At 40.7% G+C, this 20,476-nt stretch overlaps 1 long non-coding RNA gene and 1 pseudogene across 2 annotated transcripts; one reads left to right on the top strand and one right to left on the bottom strand.

Moving 5' to 3' along the window:
* Nucleotides 1-36: 36 nt before the first annotated feature.
* Nucleotides 37-16,826, top strand: LOC309653765. The gene is made up of 4 exons (XR_014259444.1): nucleotides 37-778; nucleotides 936-982; nucleotides 1,690-1,773; nucleotides 14,176-16,826. It is a non-coding gene; the product is annotated as an uncharacterized lncRNA (long non-coding RNA).
* Nucleotides 1,981-7,549, bottom strand: LOC309653764 (uncharacterized protein C2orf78 pseudogene; annotated as a pseudogene). Its single transcript has one exon. The product of its transcript is annotated as an uncharacterized protein C2orf78 pseudogene (transcript).
* Nucleotides 16,827-20,476: the final 3,650 nt, after the last annotated feature.

Below are 20,476 nucleotides of genomic sequence, written 5' to 3'. Positions count from 1 at the left end.
TGGGCATAATGGTGGCTTGGACCAGGGTATGGTGGTCATTTTGGTGGAAAGATGTGGACAGATTCTAGAGGTATGTAGGCAGTATCATTGTCAGCACTGGTGGTGGGTTGAGGATGAGGGTGAGGGAGAAATAGCTGTCAGTGATGGTGATGCCTAAGTTTCTGGCTCCTATGGTTGGTTAGATGGGGTTTTTTTAGATATGATGTTAATATTTGTCCTAATTTGTCTTTTGTTATTTGTTGGTTCTTGATGAATACTCTGTCATATTAAGTCTCCTGTTTTTAGTGTACAAAGCATTTTGACCGAAACTGACCCGTTGTATGTTATCAGATAACTTTTTAACATCTGCCAGTTTGGTCCTGTATTTTATTCTCTTTCATTTATTAATTAAATTGTTGTATTAATGTAAATAACTATATTAATAGATTTTCTAAAGTTGCGTTATCCTTGCATCCTTGGTCCTTGGAATAAAGCCTTTTTTTTTTTTTTTTGGCTGTGTTGGGTCTTTGTTTCTATGCGAGCGCTTTCCCTAGTTGCGGCAAGCGGGGGCCACTGTTCATCGCGGTGGGCGGGCCTCTCACTATCGCGGCCTCTCTTGTTGCAGAGCACAGGCTCCAGACGCGCAGGCTCAGTAGTTGTGGCTCACGGACCCAGTCGCTCCGGGGCATGTGCGATCTTCCCAGACCAGAGCTCGAATCCGTGTCCCGTGCATTGGCAGGCAGATTCTCAACACTGCGCCACCAGGGAAACTCCGGAATAAAGCCTTTTTGTAGTCATGGTATATATCATTCTTTAATAATTATTGATTAGATATGCTGATATTTTCTTAGGATTTTTCTATCTATATTTGTAAAGCACAATTGGACCCTTTTTTGTAAAAACTTGATTTTCTTTCCTTTTTATTTACAAATGACTCGAATTTTGTTGTTTTGTAGATATTTGATTGATGTAGAAGGCATGTGGCCAGATGATGCAATTGAATGTAAGTATAAGGGTTGTCACTACTTTTCCCTTGTTATAAAATTTGAAGGGAGAAATGTAAGGGAATTTCTCAAATTTTGGAAAAATAGAAAAGTCTGTAATTCATTTGTTCTGATATACGATAACCTTTTACCAAAAGTTTATAAAGGGATGTATCTGGAAATAGCAAGATATAATAGCCTGAATAATTAGTCAGTGGATTTCAGCATTTTTTTTCTTTTTTAAATTTATTTAATTAATTAATTTACTTTTGATATTATATCCACTGCCCCACCAAGGAAGTCCCTTTTTCTTCCTTCCTTCCTTCCTTCCTCCCTTCCTTCCTTCCTTCCTTTAAAGCTCCAAGTCATTTAAAATACATGACTTCTCACTAAAAATCTCCAGTTCATGTAACCAAGGGGTTTATAACTTCTCCTTTAAAAGTTATATTCCTGGGACTTCCCTGGTCGTCCAGTGGTGAAGACTCTGCGCTTCCAATGCAGCAGGCCTGGGTTCAGTCCCTAGTTGGGGAGCTAAGATCCCACGTGCTACGCAGCCAAAGAAATTTTTTTTAAAAGTTATATTCCTGTATTATTGAATTTAGTGGTTTAGTTTTTTTTTTAATGTTTAGAAGATTTCAGTTTCTTTACCAGGAACAAACAAAACGTAATGTAAAACTAGTTTTCCAGAAACGATTTCCATCATTCTCTTCTTCCCTTTCTCCTGCAGACTGGTGTTTTATCTTTACAAGTTCTCCATCATTCCATAAGAAAGCTGCTCGTCTTCTGGTTTCATAAGAGATGGTGAACAGTGGTAAAATATCGAGTTGACCGAAATTTCTAGAGTACACTTCAGGGAGCGAATGATGGGGTGGAATGTTGGGGCAGAGTGAGAGATACAGATTCTGGTGAGACTGAGAGTCATGCACAAAAATTACTGGGCTGTGGTGAAGGGAGAACAAAACTAAATCAGGTTCCTGCTGGTGGACAGGAAGCCAAAATGAAGAAGAATGGTGCGTAGCTGGGCAGTGTAATTAGGCCCCTAAGTGCTGTGTCTTCTGATAGTAATTATGAACAGAAACCAAATAATAGTTACTAATAACATGGAGGTGACCAATCCTTGAGAGCTGAGGCAGAGAGAAGGAAAGATGGCATTATGCCTTGTCTCTGGTTCCTTGAGTTTCCCAGGCTGGTTTGTGACCAATCTTGGGTGAAATCATAACTAAGTCATTTCTGCTAAGGTGATCAGCTTTCGTGGGGTCCTTTCTCTGCACTCTGTCCAATGATAAAGCCCACTGGTTTATGCCTCCTGGAAAACAGTTATTCCAAAGCAGTATAAGTGAAGCATTGATGAAACAGCCATGAAGAACATGTTTCCACATGGCCTCGCACCACCTTTTCAAAGTGCTGTAAAACTTTTTTCACCCAAAAATCAGTAACAGAAAAGGATTGGGATCAAATCCCGTACAGAGGTAGTGTAAGAAAAAAGAGAATAAGGAGCAGAATAGCATGTCTTCAGACAATAAAATCAAGTTGGAAAAGACAGGTCCACAAAACAGATCAAAACTGTAACCTATTATTTCAAAGTAGGCTAAAAGACGTTAGGAAAAACAATGCGAAAGATGAAAGAACATGGATCGAGGAGGGAATGGGAAGTTATTGTTTAGTGGCTATAGAGTCTCTGTTTGGGATGGTGAAAAAGTTCTGGAAATGGTAAATGCTGATAAATGCCACCTATGGGTGTTTGGTTTTAGTTGATCTTCTTCCATGAAAGGGTTTGGAGAGATTCAGAAACTATGCTGCTGCCTCCATCTTTCTGATGTCCTGCTCAATCTTTTGACATAATTATTTTGAATTTGCACAGTGGTGATGGTTGCACAGCATTGTGAATGTATTTAATGTCACTGAATTGTATACTTGAAAATGGTTGAAATAATAAATTTTGTTTTATGTATATTTTACCATAATAAAAAAAAGATGAAAGAACAGCATAAACCAGAATTAGGTAAGATGATAGAACTCAAGACAGAATTCAAAATAAAAGAAAAAAGTTTCAGAAGTGAGGACTAAATTTAAAATAATACAAGAGTGGGGACTTCCCTGGTTGTCCAGTGGTTAAGAATCCACCTTGCAATGCAGGGGATGCAGGTTCGGTCCCTGGTTGGGGAACTGAGATCCCACATGCTGCAGGGCAACTAAGCCCGCACGCCGCAACTACTGAGCCCACGTGCTCTGGAGCCCACGCGCCACAACTGGAGAGCCCACGAGCCGCAAGGAAGAGCCCACGCACTGCAACAAAGAGCCCACGTGCTGCAACTAATACCCGACACCTCCAAAAATAAATAAGTTAATTAATTAAATAAATTAAATAAAATAATACGAGTGAATGAACATAATGGATAATGCCTTAAGAGAAACAAACAAGAAGAGGAAAAAATTTTTTTAAATCTAAAAGAAGATAAAAAGAATTTTAGAGAAATGGCAAACATAACAGATAGGCAAAAAAGAGTCAGGACAGCTCTGAAAAGAGTAAATACGTATAAGGGGCTTTCCTGGTGGTGCAGTGGTTAAGAACCCTCCTGCCAATGCAGGGGATATGGGTTCGATCCCTGGCCCAGGAAGATCCCACATGCCGTGGAGAAGCTAAGCCCGTGAGACACAACTACTGAGCCTGTGTGCCACAACTACTGAAGCCCACGCGCCTAGAGCCCGTGCTCGGCAACACGAGGAGCCACCGCAATGAGAAGCCCGCTTGCCGCAACTAGAGAAAGCCTGCGCACAGCAACAAAGACCCAAAGCAGCCAAAAATAAATAAATAAATACATTTATATATATATATATATATATATATATATATATATATATATATATATATATGTATGTATAAGAATCTGTTATACCATAAAAGTGACATTTCAAATCAGTGGGACAGATTAGTCAGTAAATTGTGATACATAAATGTTGGGGTATAAATATTTCTCTGGAAGGATCCACAGCACGGCCAAAGCAGATGTCTCTGAGGAGGGAAATGTGTGGCTGGGGAACGTGGGGAAAAGGGTCACTTTTCATTGAATACCCTTGTGTACCTTTTCTAGTGTTCTGTCATGTGAATCTATTACCTGTGAAGTTTGCCTGAGTTCAAACCCCAGTTCCCCCAATTGCTAGCTCTTAATCTTGGGCAAACTCTTCACACTCTCCAAGCCTCTTTATCTGTGAAGTAAGGTCAGTAACTTAGCCTGGTGCTGCCTGGCACAGAATAAACTCTCAAAAAATGGACATTATTAGTGAAAAAAGCCCAAATGCCCATCAGTGGATGAATGGATTTTTAAAATGTGGTGTATATGTGAAATATTATACAGCCATAAAAAGGAATGAAGTACTAACACATGCTACAACATGGACGAACTTGAAAACATTATGCTAAGTGAAAGAAGCCAGAGACAGCGGTCACATTTGTATTATTTCATGAAATGTCCAGAAAAGGCAAAAACCATAGCGACAGAAAGCAAATTAATGGTTGCCAGGACTGAAGGAAGAGGGGATGAAGAGTGCCTGCTGATGCTTAAGGGGGCTTCTTTTTGGGGTGATGAAAACGTGATGGGTTAGATGCCGGTGATGGTTGCATAGGCTTGTGGATGTACTAAATGACACTGAATTTGCAGTTTCAGAAGGTGAATTTTATGGCATGTGAATGACATCTCAAAAAAATAATTTTGAAAATGAAAATTGCCCGTTTTCCCATAGTCACTATCCACTGTCTCCATCTCTCCCTTCTCCCCACTGCATTCCTTTTCACGCCCACCCCTGCCGCTCTCTCCCATCGTCACTCCCTCGAGCTGCCCCACGAGGCCTCCCAGGGAGCCTCTGAACCCCTGGGCGCCTGCGTCCTGTGGCTGTTGGAGCTGCTGCCCAGTGCGCGTGCCCCCACCACTCTCACCCGTGAGAGTGGACGCTTCCGTCGGATTTTTTCTCATGCGTTTCAGTTGATGGTGATGTTTACAAAAGGCGGCACGTGCCCTGCTCAATGGAGGAAGCCCCTCAAGTTAATATTTAGGTGCGTGCAGAAGTTTGATCTCGTCCACCAGTAACCTCAGGATGCTGTGCTCTGAAAGCCAGGTTGGCCGCCTACGGGCATCTGCAAATACAGAGGACTTCAGAGGCATTTGGGCCTCAAGTTGAGTCCTTGTACCTCCACATGGGATGTGACCTCAGCCCTTTGCTGCACCTCTGTAAGTGAAGTGGCACAGGAATACCGGCCTTGCCCGTCGTTGCCAAGGTTAACTGAATAGTGCATTCGCTCCCCTCGTGCTTAGGTGTTGAGTACATCGTGATTTACATACCAGGCCCTATTCGTGGGCCTCCTGATGCAGCAGTTCCCTTGGCTCTGCCCCTGTCGTCAGCTGCCCCTAGGATAACTCTGAGCCCTAGCCACTTCTCTGGTAGATTTCCCTATTCCCCCACTATAATCACACCTGAATAGGGCAACTCAAACCTTTCAGAGATGTGTCGTGAACCTCTTGTTTTCTGAAATACCTATCTGGTGGTTGTGAGACTTAAGGCCAACCTCCCCGAGAGACTTTGTTTCTATTTCTCCTAGTAAACCTAGACTCATCTCCTGTCACCTTCAACTCTACTCCAATTGTGTTCTTTCAACCCAGACCTCTGACCCTGCTTTTTACTTCTGCCATTTCATCCTCACTCCTGCTTCCTTTCCTAAATCCATACATCTCTTTTGGCCTTCCTAGACCTGGGCCAAGTTCCTTCCTCTTTCCTCAGTTTTTACCCCTTTCCTTCATTCTCCCATCCAACTTTCAGGCCTTCCTTTCTCACGCCCCAGTTAGCAGCATCTCAAAATTCGAAAGGTTTATTACTCATCTATTAATGGTATTCCATTCACTTATTCAGTTCTATACCTATCTTACCTATGTATGGAAGAACCGCTGGTAGCCAAAGTGGCACCAAGAATCCTAGCAGCTGTCACCTGACGTATCCGTAGTAGTCAGCAATTTCCATTTCTTTGTCCCTCTCAGTGAAAAATTGCAGCTTCCCCGAAGAGGTGTATCTGGCAGCATTCTCCCGTTGTTGAGCCCGCCTCTTCATGGCCTCTCGCTCTGGCCTCTGCTCTTGTTCGATGGGCTTTGACATGACTGGCTCAGGCACATTGGGTTCCCTCCATGGAATTCGTTGCTTGCTGAAGTCTTGGCATAGAAGTTGGGTTTGGAGCTTGGGTGGGGACTGGCGCTTAGTCACAGCAGGGGGAACAGGCTCGCGCTGGAGAGAAGCGCCAGATGAAGTTTTGTAGGGTGCAGGCCTAGGAGCAGCAGACTGAGGGGACACTAGGCTGGGTATGGTTGGTCCAAGCCGGTTGGGTTGGGTTGGTCACAGTTGGCTGAGCTGGTTTGGCAGGACCTGGCAGAGAGGCAGGAGCTGGCTGGGATGAATTGACTGCAGCAGGTTGAGCTGAGTCAGTAGAACCAGGCTGGGCACGGTAAGCCACAGCAGGCCGATGTGAGGCCAGAGACTGTGGCCTCTGAGGAGCGGGTCGAGCTTGAGGCTTGTCCCAGGCAGAAAAAGGCAGAGGTATCAACTTGACCGTCTCAGGAGGAGGCAGCTCATACTGGAATGGAGATGGACACTCTGTTTCAGCACTGCTGTCTGGTTTCTGGGCTTCGACTTGAGTTTTCTCAGCACTCTTACCCTCACGTGGGGTATGCCGCCATGGCTGGATAGCTGGGGGTGGCTGGGGGTCTTTGGGGTTGCTTGAATTTCCCAAGACCCGACAGGAAGAGAGCCCAGTTTTCTTATCATCCTTCTTCCCCAGCGCATGAAGAACCTTCACAGACTCCAGCATGCGCACGCCAAGGGAGGTTCGAGGCTTTTGAAAGCTCAGTTTGGTGTTTCTTTCGCTTCGTCTCGGGAATAGTTGGCTTGTCTTCTGCCTTGACTTTGTTCCCTGACTGCTTGTTCTCTTCAGCCTTGTTTCTTCCTCTGGTCCTTTTGGTCTTTTCCTGCCCATGGCTCTCAGTTTTGCTGATCTTTCTGGATGCAGCTTTCTGAGGTTTGCCTTTAGAGTGCTTGGCCGTGTTCACAGGAGCCCTGTCACTGACTGCAGCGTTGCATATAACCACTTCTCCCCCTAACAGGCACTCTGGATTCTTTGGCTGGATTTTGGCCTTGGGAGCACCACTGATAGGCTCAGAGGCTTTCTGTTTGTTCTTCCTGGGTTGATCAGAGGGAACCTTTATGACACTTAGCTTTTCCTGCACCTGATTCACCTTAAAGGCTCTGGTATCTTTGGCTTTGATCCCGTTGGAACCTTGGGATTGATCAAGATCTTTCCAAGAACTAAAGAGCTGGGGAAGGTGAATATCCTCCGCCAGTGTAGTAATGTCTGCAAAACCACTGCTAGATTCGATCCCATTTTCAAGCGTCCCTAGGTCCTCACGACTCAGGCTGTTCTTTCCCAGATCAGCATTTTCAGATCCAGGCTGCTTCTCTTGGCCGAGGGGATCGGTGTAGGCCAGCGGCTGGTGAATATCAGGGATTTCTAAAGGGAGTAGTGGAGGATCTTGGTTTTCTTTTGGGATGTGTTAGGCATCCAGAATCTTTGAAAGCTTGGTTTTAATATCATCCACGTTCTTACTCTCTATTTGTCCCTGGCTTGGAGCTGGAGACAGGGCCAGGAGACGACTGGCACTCTGGGCTGGAGCTGTCACTGAAATGTCCCCAAGTTCAGGTGTCGGGTTACTCTTAAGTATCTGAATATTTCTGCTACTTCAGGGCTTGGGGAGTTCTTGAGTTTGTGTCACACAAAATGTCTGGCTTGGAGGTTGCAATCCCAGGGAATTTTTCATCACCTGGGAAGTCTCCATCACTACAAAGAAATCAAGGTAAAAGTCAGTCCCTGGTAAGTGAGATGCTCCCGCTAAACTCCAACACAGCAATCATGTACCGTTCAAGGTACATGATTGCTGTGTTGGTGTTTAGGGGCAGGATGGGCGAGGCATTTCTAGTAACTCTTCTTAAGGATCATGGACAATGCCCTATGCTACGAGATAAGCGGTGACTGTTGTAATTCTTACTGGTGATCATTTCATGTCACTGATTCTTGGCTTTCTTTGTATTTCATAGGATTGTTATAAGTCCAATACAAAATGAGTCTTATTTTTAAAAAACTGAAGTGTTTTACAAAGCCTAGCATTCTCATGTAGAGTCCTTCCAATTCTCCCCACTTTCCTGAGAGGCTAAGAACACTTCACACCATGAACTAAGAGAGGGAGTAGAGCCCTTTCTGATGAAATATAGAAACAAAGACAGAGTCTTAGCCTGCTTGCTCTGGACAGGATCTCGGACCACAAGGTCTTATATCCTGGTATAAATGAAGGAAGTGAGGACAGTTCAACTGGCACTCTCATAACAAGAGTTCTGAAACACCTTCCAAAGAGACTATAGCAGTAGATCAGGGAAGGGAGTGCTACAGTGTGGTAGTACAGGAGGAATGCTCGGCTACAGCAGTGAAAAATGTGGTACCTATTGGTGTGCTCTCGGGGTTCTTGTACATGTAGCATAGATGACCTTTACAGTGTCCCTCCCACCTTCCCACCTGCATTAGGTGTACTGTTTTTTTTTTTTAATTTGTTTATTTTTTGAACTTATTTATTTTATGTATTAGTTTTTTTGGCTGCACTGGGTCTTCATTGCTGTGCACGGGCTTTCTCTAGTTGCGGCTAGCGGGGGCTACTCTTGGTTGCGGTGTGCGGGTGTCTCATTGCGGTGGCTTCTCTTGTTGCGGAGTATGGGCTCTAGGCGCGTGGGCTTCAGTAGTTGTGGCTCACGGGCTCTAGAATGCAGGCTCCGTAGCTGTGGCACATGCGCTTAGTTGCTGCACGGCATGTGGGATCTTCCCTGACTAGGCCTCGAACCCGTGTCCCCTGCCTTGGCAGGCCGATTCTTAACCACGGCGCCACCAGGGAAGCCCTAGGTGTTCTTATATAGAGTCTAAAAACAGAGAGCACTGAGCGAATGTAGTGCTTATTAAAGGCTCAGGATCTACATTCTACCTGTCTGTACACCCCTTCCCAGCTGTAGATGTGACCCCATTTTTGAATGCTGACCTCATTCTTCAACTTTCTTGCTGTTTGTGGGGCTTGCCCTTTGGCATTTTCTTAAAAGCTAAACATAAACTTACCATATGACCCAGCAATTCCAATCCTACGTATATATGCAAAAGAAATGAAAACATATGTCCACAGAAAAACTTTTACAAAAATGTTCATAGCAGCATGATTCACGTTATCCGAAAAAGAAAAAAAATGAAACAATCCAAATGTCCAACAACTGGCAACGGGATAAACAAAATGTGGTAGAGCTATACAATGGAATACTAACCAGCAATAAAAAGGAGTACTGGTACACACTATAACAAGGATGAATCTTGAAAACATCATGCTAAGAAGCTAGATGCAAAGACTAGATATTATATAATTCTATTTACGTGAAATGTGCAGAAAAGGAAAAAGGCAGATTGGAGGTTGTCTGGGGCTGGGAATGTGGATTGATTGCAAACAGGTATAAGGGACTTTTCTGGGTAACAGAAGTGTTCTAAAACTGGATTGTGGTGATGATTGCACAGCTCTGTAAATTTACTAAAAATAATTGAATTGTATACTTAAAATGGATGTATTTTATGGTATGTAAATTAAACTTCTATAAAGTGTTTTAAAAATCTCTGTAAAGATATGCAAGAACAAGTCACACTGAGTAGCTCTGGAAAAGAAAGATGGGTGCCTGGGAAACGGGAGAGGGAAGACACTTTATCAAATACTCCTTTATATATTTTTAATTTTGTACCATGTATTATCAGTTTAAGAAATGAGAATAAACAAAACAAAAACTTACAAGGAAGAGTGTGGCAATAAAGGTTTAATGGCTTTGGTGAGTTCAATAGGAGTAAAACATATGTAAGGCCATAGAAATGTTCTAGCTTACAGAAAGGAAGATGATAGATCCTCTGTCACCATCTGAAGCACAACATGCTTAGTTCAAAGGGACATGCTTAAAAACAGGATGTCAACAGATAGACCCAGAAGCTGTCAACTTAGGAAAGGGGAGTAGAAAGGATGACCTGTGAGAAATGGTTCAAAGAGTGAAGACCTGAGGGGAAATACTTCAGGGAAGGAAGTGGGGACCTGAGAGGTAGAAGATTAGGTCTCTTTTGTGCCTTCAGAGAGCAGAACTGGAAGCAGAGCCAGGAAATCTAGTACAGGCAGATTTTGGATCTTTTTAAGTTTTAAAACCTTTGCCAGCTGGAGCCTTAGACAAATGAAACAAGTTGCCAATGAGCGGCAAGTGAGTGGTGGAGCTGTTGAAGCAGAGGCTGGAGCACCCTGTGGAGCAGAGGCCGCGGGAGTGTTGACGGTCCCTTCCGAGAACGAGTCTGAGAACCTCTGGCACTTCCAGAGGACATGGTATGCACCGCTGGGTGTAAAGCACACACGTTTACATCGGATTAAATGAGGAGCCTTGGTGTGTGTGTTTCTGCTTCTAGTTTCAATCTTTCTGATTAAGTTCATTCCTGCCTATAAAACGGTAAACATTTAAAAATAGAAAATAGTCTAAAAATAAATTCTTTCTCAACAAAATGTATCTAGTTAGCCCTCTAGGATGGTGAAAATCAAAAGGACAGACGACAACAAGTGTTTTCAAGGATGTGGAGAAATGGGAACCTTCACACATTGCTGCTAGGAATGCAAAATGGTAACAATACTTTGCGTAACAGTCTGGTAGTTCCTCAAATGGTTAAATATAGAGTTAACCGTATTATCCAGAGTATATCCATTCGTCGGCATATGCCCAAAAGAAATGTAAAATACGTCCACACAAAAACTTGTACATGGATGTTCACAGCAGCTTTGTTAATAGTAGCCAAGCAGTGGAAGAAATGCAAATGTCCAGTAACTGATGAATAGATAAGTGAAATATGAGCATTCATACAGTGGAATATGATTTGGTCATAAAAAGGAATGAATACATGCTACAATGTAGATGAACTCTGAAAATATTAAGTGAAAGAAGCCAGTCACAAAAGATCACATGTTGTATGATTCCATTTACATGAAATGTCCAGAATAATGAAATCTATAGAGACAGAAAGCAGATTAGTAACCACAGCCGGGGCAGGGGCTGGGGCAGCGGTGGGAGATTGGGAGAAATGAGTGACTGCTAATGTACATAGTGTGCTTATGGTACGTGTTGAAAATGTCTTAAAATTAAATTGGGGTGATGGTTGCACAACTCGGTGAATACACTAAAACACACTTAACTGTACGCTTTAAATAGGTGACTTTTATGGTATGTTAAGGATCTCAAGAAAGCTATAACAATGTGTTTATTCATGTACGCAAACTGAAATACATGTCGATTATGAAGCCTTATTTGGAGAAAAAAGCTTCTCGGGCTCTCAGTTCTTACATCTTCTGTTACTGAATCAGGGGTACAAGAACAATGGAAGGTGACCAACAGCGTCATTTCCATTTAACAGTGGACAGTCCGAACAAAAATGTGGGCGCTGGGTATTGTACGTTTGGTGCAGCGCTACACACACTATGGCTAGCGCTAAGTGCAAACCGTCAGAACCGTGCCGTCACGCTAATTTGGCCTCCACAGATTGAATCAGTAACCACAATTCACAGGTCTGCACTGTGTGTGACAATTTGTGCTGAGGACCCACCATGGGCTAGAACATAGAATTGTTGCTGAATTCATTTACAGATGCTGTCGGTAAACCACAGCAATCCACTTTCCTTAGTCCGTGGGAGAGTCTCAGGCATTTCCTCTAATGATCTCATCATCCCTGAGCGCCTGGATGTGAATCAACCCACTCTGTTCTCTGCAACTGGGCTTACACATAAAGATTGAAGTGACTACAAGTCAACTCACATTATCAGCTACCATGATTTAAGCTTTCTGTTGCAGAGCGTCTTGAAAGGAGATACACACTGGCTGGCTTCTTCTGTTATAATTTCTATTATTGTGAGAGTAAACTCACCTGTTAATGCCTTATTACAACTGGGGGAAAAGTAACTGCCACCATCTCAGAGATGTTTCAGGCTTTTTGTAGTACTTTTTAGTTTAATTAAAATCTAGGTGAAATTCATTCCCGTGTTCATTGATCAGACAAACCATCATAGAGACCCGGGGGGGGGGGGGGGAGAAAGCTTTTCAATTAAATAATGACTTCTTAGATGGAAACTGAACTTAGGAAAACATCTCTAATATAGGAAAAAGGCTGTATTTTCTTACATCACCGTATACAGCTATTCTTCATGTATGAAGATTGTTATTGCCGACCTGCTGCCAGCAAGGTGCCTGCCGAAAGATGCTTTTCTTTCAGAAAAATGGGTTTATGCTAATTTACTTATAACCACTAAAGTTTAGGACCAGAGATACACATTGATAAGACAGAGTCAAAATTAGAAATACAGTCGATGGCACCAAAAGACAGTCTTTTCTTGTGAAAAGTTTTTAGCTATGCACAGTTCAAACTGGCAACTGGCGTTTCAGTACCAAAACTTACTAGCTTGTCTGCCCCCAAAATAACATTTTGACGTAGATTTAATTCTGAAAGGCAAGATTAGAACTTCTAAAAGCAGGAACTAAGGTGATAACTGTCTATTAGTCACCATCAGAAAATCAGAACTGGTCAATTATTTCTGCAAGTGTGGTAGATGATAACTCTAATATATCCTCCCCCTCAAATCAAAAATGCATTGCGCCTGCAGAATGGTCCTCAGAAAATTTCTTTTCATACATGAATGAGTAAAGATTGCAGAGACATAACGAATCTGAATAATGCCAAAATTCAAAGTATGGCCATGAGACTGTAGAGTTAAAATGTAATGGAAGTACTTGTCATTAGAACCGAGGTCAAGAAACTAACAGGATGGTAAGGTTCCCAGATAGTGGCTGGGTTTGGGGTAGAAAAGAAAGAAAATCAAGAGCTAAAGTCCTCAATTAATATACAGGAAAAACTGGAAGGTTAGCAAATGATCATTAAAATCTTGTAGAGGGTGGTAGAGCTAGATGACTTAAGTCCCAAAGGATTTTCTATCAGGTTTGAAAAATTATGGTCTGGAAGTGACCCTCTCACTCTCTTTTCTTCTCTGCATTCTCTGAAATCTTTCCTCTTAGCTTTAGTATTTGTGAGGATTATGATCACCTTTTTTACATGGATGGCTCTAAAATCTTTATTCCACTCATGACATACTCATGAGGTCATACGTAGCTATGTTTTTAGATATTTTCACTTGGATGTTTTGATCTAACTTCAACTTTAATCAATAAAACTCCTTCATATTTCAGTCAGAATTAGTTTCCTCTTCCAATCTCTCCATTTTGATAAGGTGTTTGCATAGTATTTTAGTTGCTTTGGGTAGAAATTTCCAAAGAACCACGGCTATTAATTACCAAGTCCAAGTGACGAGAGTCCAGCTTAGTTTCTTCTCATAAATTAATTTATGAGTATCACTTTCTTACTTAAAAATCTCTACTGACAATTAGCTAAACATTTGGCAATAAAATTATATCTAGACACACAAAATAAATTCCATGTGGATTAAGTGTTTAAATGCATTGCCCTCCACCCTAAATAAGTATTAAAAAAAAAAAAAAGGAGAATACTTTTTTATAATCTTGTGGTTGGGGACATCTTTCTTAGCATGGAAAAAAGAAAGAAGTTGAGTACACAACAATGCTATTACACTATTAATGCAATATAAATAATGCTCAAGAATTAATAAGAAAAATTCTTCAGAGAAAAATGGGCATGTAAATTATATCCTTCAGAGGATATAAGCAGCTAATTCTCAAAACAGGAAATGTAAAGAGCAATCTCTGAAACCTAATATTTAAAAAATGCAACTTAAAGCAATGAGTTTTTTCACACATTAGATTAGCAAATATTAAAAAGACTGATACTACCCATAGTTGGCAAAGGAATGAAGAAACACATCCTCTCATACTTTTGGTGGGCACATATATTTGTACAAAATTCCTGGAGGGCACATAGTTAGAGGTGGGGAGGTCTACAGATTACTGACAGTCTTTTAAATTTCTATTATTAATGATCTACTTAGGATTTAAAACTTCTTGGTCAATTCTGTTCATTTATATTTTCTTAGAAAATCACCCATCTAATTTAGGTTTTAAAATATATCAGCCTAGGGCTTCCCTGGTGGCGCAGTGGTTGAGAATCTGCCTGCCAATGCAGGGGACACGGGTTCGAGCCCTGGTCTGGGAGGATCCCACATGCCGCAGAGCAACTAGGCCCGTGAGCCACAACTACTGAGCCTGCGCGTCTGGAGCCTGTGCCCCGCAACAAGAGAGGCCGCGACAGTGAAAAGCCCGCGCACTGCGACGAAGAGTGGCCCCCGCTTGCCCCAACTAGAGAAAGCCCTCGCGTAGAAACGAAGACCCAACACAGCCAAAAAAATAAAATAAATAAATAAATAAAATCCAGCCATTCATATTTAAAAAAAAAGGAAAAAAAAAATATATATCAGCCTAAAGTTGCATACAGTAATCTTTTTTAAAAAAACACTTCTTTGACTGTGGTTATACCCTTCCATACTATTAGTGTTGATCCTTTTCCTCATGGTCAGAATAACCAGAGATTTGGTCTGTTTTTTTTTTTCAAAGAACCAGATCTTGGTTAAATCGATCAATTCTGGGGACTCATTTATAGAATGCTTATTTCAATTATTTCCTAGTTGAGTTTGTTGAACTAAAATATCATTGAAGGCTATACATTTTCCTCTCAATATAGATTTAGTCACATCCCGTAAGTTTTGGATATGTGCTTTTACTGTCATTAATGAAAAAAATTCTATAATCTCAATTTTTAGTTGTCCTATAGCCCAGAAGTTTAGAATGTTTTAAAATGTTTATTTAAGGAAAAAGTTATAGTTGTTAAATTCCAACCTTATTGTACTGTGGTTAGAGAATATAAGCTTAGTTAGAAATGTTCTACTTTGCGGATTTATCAACATTTTGCCTAAATGTACAGTTAATTTTTGTAAATACTCCGTGGGCATTTGGAACAACTGTGGATGCTGTGTTTTGGGAATAAAGTTTTCTATAGATACTTTAAATCAAACTTCTTAATATTGCTATTCAAATCTTCCATATCTTTTATCTGTTATATGTCAAAATCTGATAAAAACAATGAAAATATCCCATTCTTGTACTTTTGTCACGTTGTATATTGTAATTATGTCTGGATGAACATATGAATGCACTCTGGTTGAAAGCACAGCAGTAATTTTGGAAGTGTCTGAAAGACTCTTTCTTCCCTTGGAAATTACAGAGTGGAGATAGGGTAGATTCTCAAGACAAGTAACATTTAATTAAAAATGACCCAAAAACCCTACCTTTCCATGGTATGGAAACTTGTATTTCTAATCCGGAAAAACTATAAATTATTGGCAGAAAGGTGGAAGTATAGGAATTTTCATGCATTGCAGGGAGGAATATAGACTGGAAATTAATTTGGTACTAATGTAGAAAATTAAGTATACATATAGCTTATGATCCAAGATTTCCACTTGTGGGTCTGTGCAACAAAGGTAGTCTCACAAGGTCCATAAGGCAATGTGGACAAGGATGTGCACTGCTGGTGTTTTGCCTTGTTGGGAATTGACGGCGACCTGGGTGTCCATTACAGGGAAAGTGCATAGGTAAATTGGTAGATGCACTCCATGGAGTACTATGCAGTGATCAGAAACCTGAATTAGATGTATGTATAGCAATGTGATGAATCTTAAAAATACAAGCTTAGTGAAAATAACAAAAATAATGACATACCTTTTATATAAGTTGAAAATACATGACAACACAGAATACATATTTTGTAAGAACTCTTGTAAGCCAAAAGATATTTACATAACATGGCCAGTTCCGATGGGAGGACAGGAATGAGGATGGGATCTGGGAATGAAATTTTAAAAAGAGAGGCCATGAACCTAGGAGTATACTTAACTCAACTCTTGGCAGCTGAAGTTAAAAAAAATTTTTTAACTTTATCTTGGCATAGAAACTGCGTACTAATTCTATGCTTTCGCTCTGCTTCTAGAAGGATTTGTTATGACTAGATTGGAGGTTCAAATAGGTACTTTAGGCAGAAACTAGAACACAATGAAAACTTGAGAATTCTCTCTTCCAGCTCATAACTAACGTTTTATGTTTGATCAGTCTGGCTGAGGTCACTTTTTAATTAATGTCACAAAGAAATTTTTATGGTTTCATATTAGAAAAGATGTGCTGCTTGTTTAAAAAAATACATGAAAAATTAAAAAGAAAAAATGTATAATCCCATAATCTTAAAATAATCTGCTAATATTTAATTTTGATCCAGTCATATAAATACATGTAAATATTATATCTTGCTTTTTACCTCTTAGCATATAATGAAATTTATCCTTGGGTTCCAAGATACTGCTTTGGACTGTTGTTTCTCTCCATATATGTGTGATTGTGAAGAGTGATACGAAATTAGCCTGTTTTATAAAAATGTAAGAAACACTGGTAAACATTTAATTAAATATTACTAAAGCTCTCATTTTATTCTCTCATGGAGGTCTCTTTGTTTGGTAGTTAGTTTGTGTTGTTCATTTGCCCCACTGCTGAAAACGTGGGCAACTGGAAATAATGAGAGGTCAAAAATACAGAGAAATTATTCATCTTCAGCTTTTTCTCCGTAAACAAAAACTGATAAATATGGCTTCTTTTGTACTGACAGTAGTAAACTATCCCTTTTCTTTGATCCCAGTATACACCCAGACATTGAGAGAAAAAGATGGGAAAGGGAGGGGGGGAAAGAAAGAAAAAACAGGGAGAGAGAGAAAGAGCACAGAGACAAACACAAGCAAGAACATGAGAGAAGGAGAGGAGAAAAGGAGTAAGCAGAAGAACAAGAGAGATACACAGCAGAGACAGTGAGACAAGAGACAGCATGGGGTGGGGTGGAGGAGAGCACAAGTGCACAGAATGCGGGTGCACAGAGGCAGAGAGAAAGAACACAGAAGCAGACAGGGTGCAAAGACACTGTAATAAGAGAAAAGCATGAACTATAGAGCCTGGGGACAGCCTGCATAGACACAGCAGAGAGAGGCACAGAAAGAATGAGTCAAAGAAAGAGTAGGTGTAATCAAAGGAAGAAGGGAAGAACAAGCAGGCAGTTGCACTTATTCCCTTATATTCACTCTTAACCCCTCAAATGTACATGTCCTGGGTACACATGTTCAGGGAAAAAAAGCATTAGCATATCTAAGGAAACCTGGGTTAAAGATAAGATAGGCAGTTCAAAAAAGAAGAAATACGGTCGATCAACACACAAAAGAAACTAAAAACTCCGTGTGATTAAAGAAATGTGGATCAGGATAGATACCATATTTCTGGCCTATGTGGCAAGTATTAACAAGAATGCTGTTGGCAGGTATTGACCAAAATATTATTGCACATTACTGGTGAACAAATAATTGAATCAACATTTCAGAAGGACAATTTAGTAGTGTGGCTTAAACATTTTTAATGTGCCTACTTGGTAACCCAGAAATTCCATGTTTAGAAATGTTTCTCAAGGAAATTGAAAAATTCAGAAAGATGTAACAAGACTACCCATCGAAGTGCGGATTATGATAAAGAAAATTTCCAAAAAAACTTAAATATCTGTCATTTGGAACTAACTAACTATTATATTTATACAATGGAACCCATAAAGCTATTAACAATGACTACATAAATCTTTATTTACTGCATAGAAAGATGTCTATGATATACTAAGTGCAGAGCTTCAAAACAATATACATAGTATGATTTCATTTTTTTGGACTGTTGTTTCTCTCCATATATGAACATGATTGTGAAGACTGGTATGAAATCGGCCTGTTTTATAAAAGTGTAAGAAACACTGGTAAACATTTAATTAAACATTAAAAAAGCTCTCATTTTATGCTCTCATGGAGTTCTTCATTTGATATTTAGCTTCATTAGATTGCAGACCTAATAAAATAGATCCAAGATAGGCAGTAGGTATGAGAATCATAAAATATAAACCTGGAAGCTTATCTGTAATGTTAATCACGACTATTTCAGGATGGTGAGAATTATGGGTGATTTCCAAGGTCTTTATATTTTATATATTATCTAAACTCTTTATATTTAGTTATCTTTTTACTTTTACACTCAAAAGTAATAAAACATCTTTTTTGACAAAAGTATTTAGTAATAAAGAGAAGAGAGAGATGTAAAGTGGTAGAAGCATCAACCACAGGCAAGCCCTCCACTCCCCAGTCTATGATAAGGAGAGACATAAGCATGGTTCTAGCTGAGAGGAAGGAGCCTACAGAAAAGGAAGAAATCGAATATAAAAGAGAGAGAGAAAACAAAACTGAGAAAACAGATAATGGATTTTAGAAAATATGACAGCACAGAGACCTTAATGAACCTTTTCTTTCATAACTGAGAGACACAAACAAAAAACATCAAAAAGTAAAAGAAACAGGGCTTCTCTGGTGGCACAGTGGTTGAGAATCCACCTGCCAAGACAGGGGACATGGGTTCGAGCCCTGGTCAGGGAAGATCCCACATGCCGTGGAGCAACTAAGCCCGTGTGCCACAGCTACTGAGCCTGCGCTCTAGAGCCCACGAGCCATAACTACTGAGCCCATGTGCCACAACTACTGAAGCCCACATGCCTAGAGCCCGTGCTCCACAACAAGAGAAGCCACCACGATGAGAAGCCCGCGCACCACAACGAAGAGTAACCCCCCCTCACCACAACCAGAGAAAGCCCGTGCACAAAGACCCAACGCAGCCAAAATAACTAACTACATAAATAAACAAATTTATTTAAAAAGTAAAAAAATATTCAGAATGTAGGGAACAGACTCAACTCACACCACAAAATCCCAGAAATAATATCTAAAGAAACAACTGGGAATAAATATAAGGAGCCACCACAAAGCTCTTCCTACACAAAGGACCATAGAGCAGAAGGGTAAAAGGTGAGTCAACAATTCAAAATATCCCACTGGTATCTCAGAAAAGGGACTGAGGTGATAAGTGGCCCAGGAGAAAGATAAATGTCCCAATTGGAGACATGTTCCCTGTGAAAAAATAGCTCCTTATGTCCTTGCCAGAATGGTTTACTGTATGCCTGCTCTGGCCAGGAAGAAGTCAGAAAAAGGGATGGGAAATAACCTTTTAAGTCTAAATATCTTAGTTTTATTACTAAGATTTGCTAGAAAAAAATAAGGCCTCAGCCATATCACTGCCCACACAACAATGCTATGAAAGCAGCTGCCAGGTGACTTTACAGTAGTGTAATAGCAAAACCCCAAGGGCATGTCCTATAGAACAAGATACTTTCCTCACCTCCACACTTGATAAGGTGGCCATCAATTTATGAGTTTCACAACAATGGCAGAGAAAAATGTCACCTACTGTAGCTGTCCAGAGTCCTAGAATCAATTACTATCTTTCTGCCTTTCCCAAACTCTGAGGGGCAAAAGAAATACAAGCCATACACAATGAGCCTTCAAGTTCATGTCCTAGGAAGGGGACTCAAGCAGTATCTTGTAAATAGGTAATAAGGTCATCAAATGTGATCAAATAAATGGTTGTGATCAAATAAATGGCTTCCACAGAATGTTTTGAGACAAAGGTCATCTGAAAACAAAAGAGAAGGATTTATGAAAATATTCTATAGCATTAAAGTGGAAGAAAGGGGGCTTCCCTGGTGGCGCAGTGGTTAAGAATCCGCCTGCCAATGCAGGGGACACGGGTTCGAGCCCTGGTCTGGGAAGGTCCCATATGCCACGGAGCAAAAAAGCCAAGGTGCCACAATTACTGAGCCTGTGCTCTAGAGCCTGTGAGCCACAACTACTGAGCTCACGTGCCACAACTACTGAAGCCTGCGTGCCTAGAGCCCGTGCGCCACAACAAGAGGAGCCACGGCAATGAGAAGCTCCCGCACCACAATGAAGAGTAGCCCTCGCTCACCACAACTAGAGAAAGCCTGGGTGCAGCAATGAAGGCCCAACGCAGCCAAAAATAAATAAATAAAATAAATAAATTTATAAAGAAACAAGTGGAAGAAAGGAAGGAAAAAAAGAAGGGAAAGAGAAAGAATTTATTTTGCCCGAAGGTTTACCCATTTTAGTCAATAAAGAATTTGTAGTCTCACTCTAGAGAAAATTGAAAAAGAACATGGACTTAATGAAATGGATCCAAGATAAGCTAGGACAATACAGGGAGACTAAAAGGTAGTTGACAAATTCACACACTTCATCCAAAAATTAATGAATGTCTGCCATGTGTTGGAAAACCAAGGACAGGTACCAAAGGAAAAGAACTGACAGAAATGAAGGGAGACATAGACAATTCAATAGTAATAGCTGGAGACTGCAATAGTACACTTTCAAAATGGGTAGAAAAACTCGACAGACCAATAAGGAAATAGA

Source organism: Balaenoptera physalus, assembly GCF_965194825.1.
Source record: "Balaenoptera physalus genome assembly, contig: HAP1_SCAFFOLD_1144, whole genome shotgun sequence".
Classification (NCBI taxonomy): domain Eukaryota; kingdom Metazoa; phylum Chordata; class Mammalia; order Artiodactyla; family Balaenopteridae; genus Balaenoptera; species Balaenoptera physalus.
The sequence above is the reverse complement of the archived record's forward strand: the minus strand, read 5'-3'. Positions and strand labels throughout refer to the sequence as shown.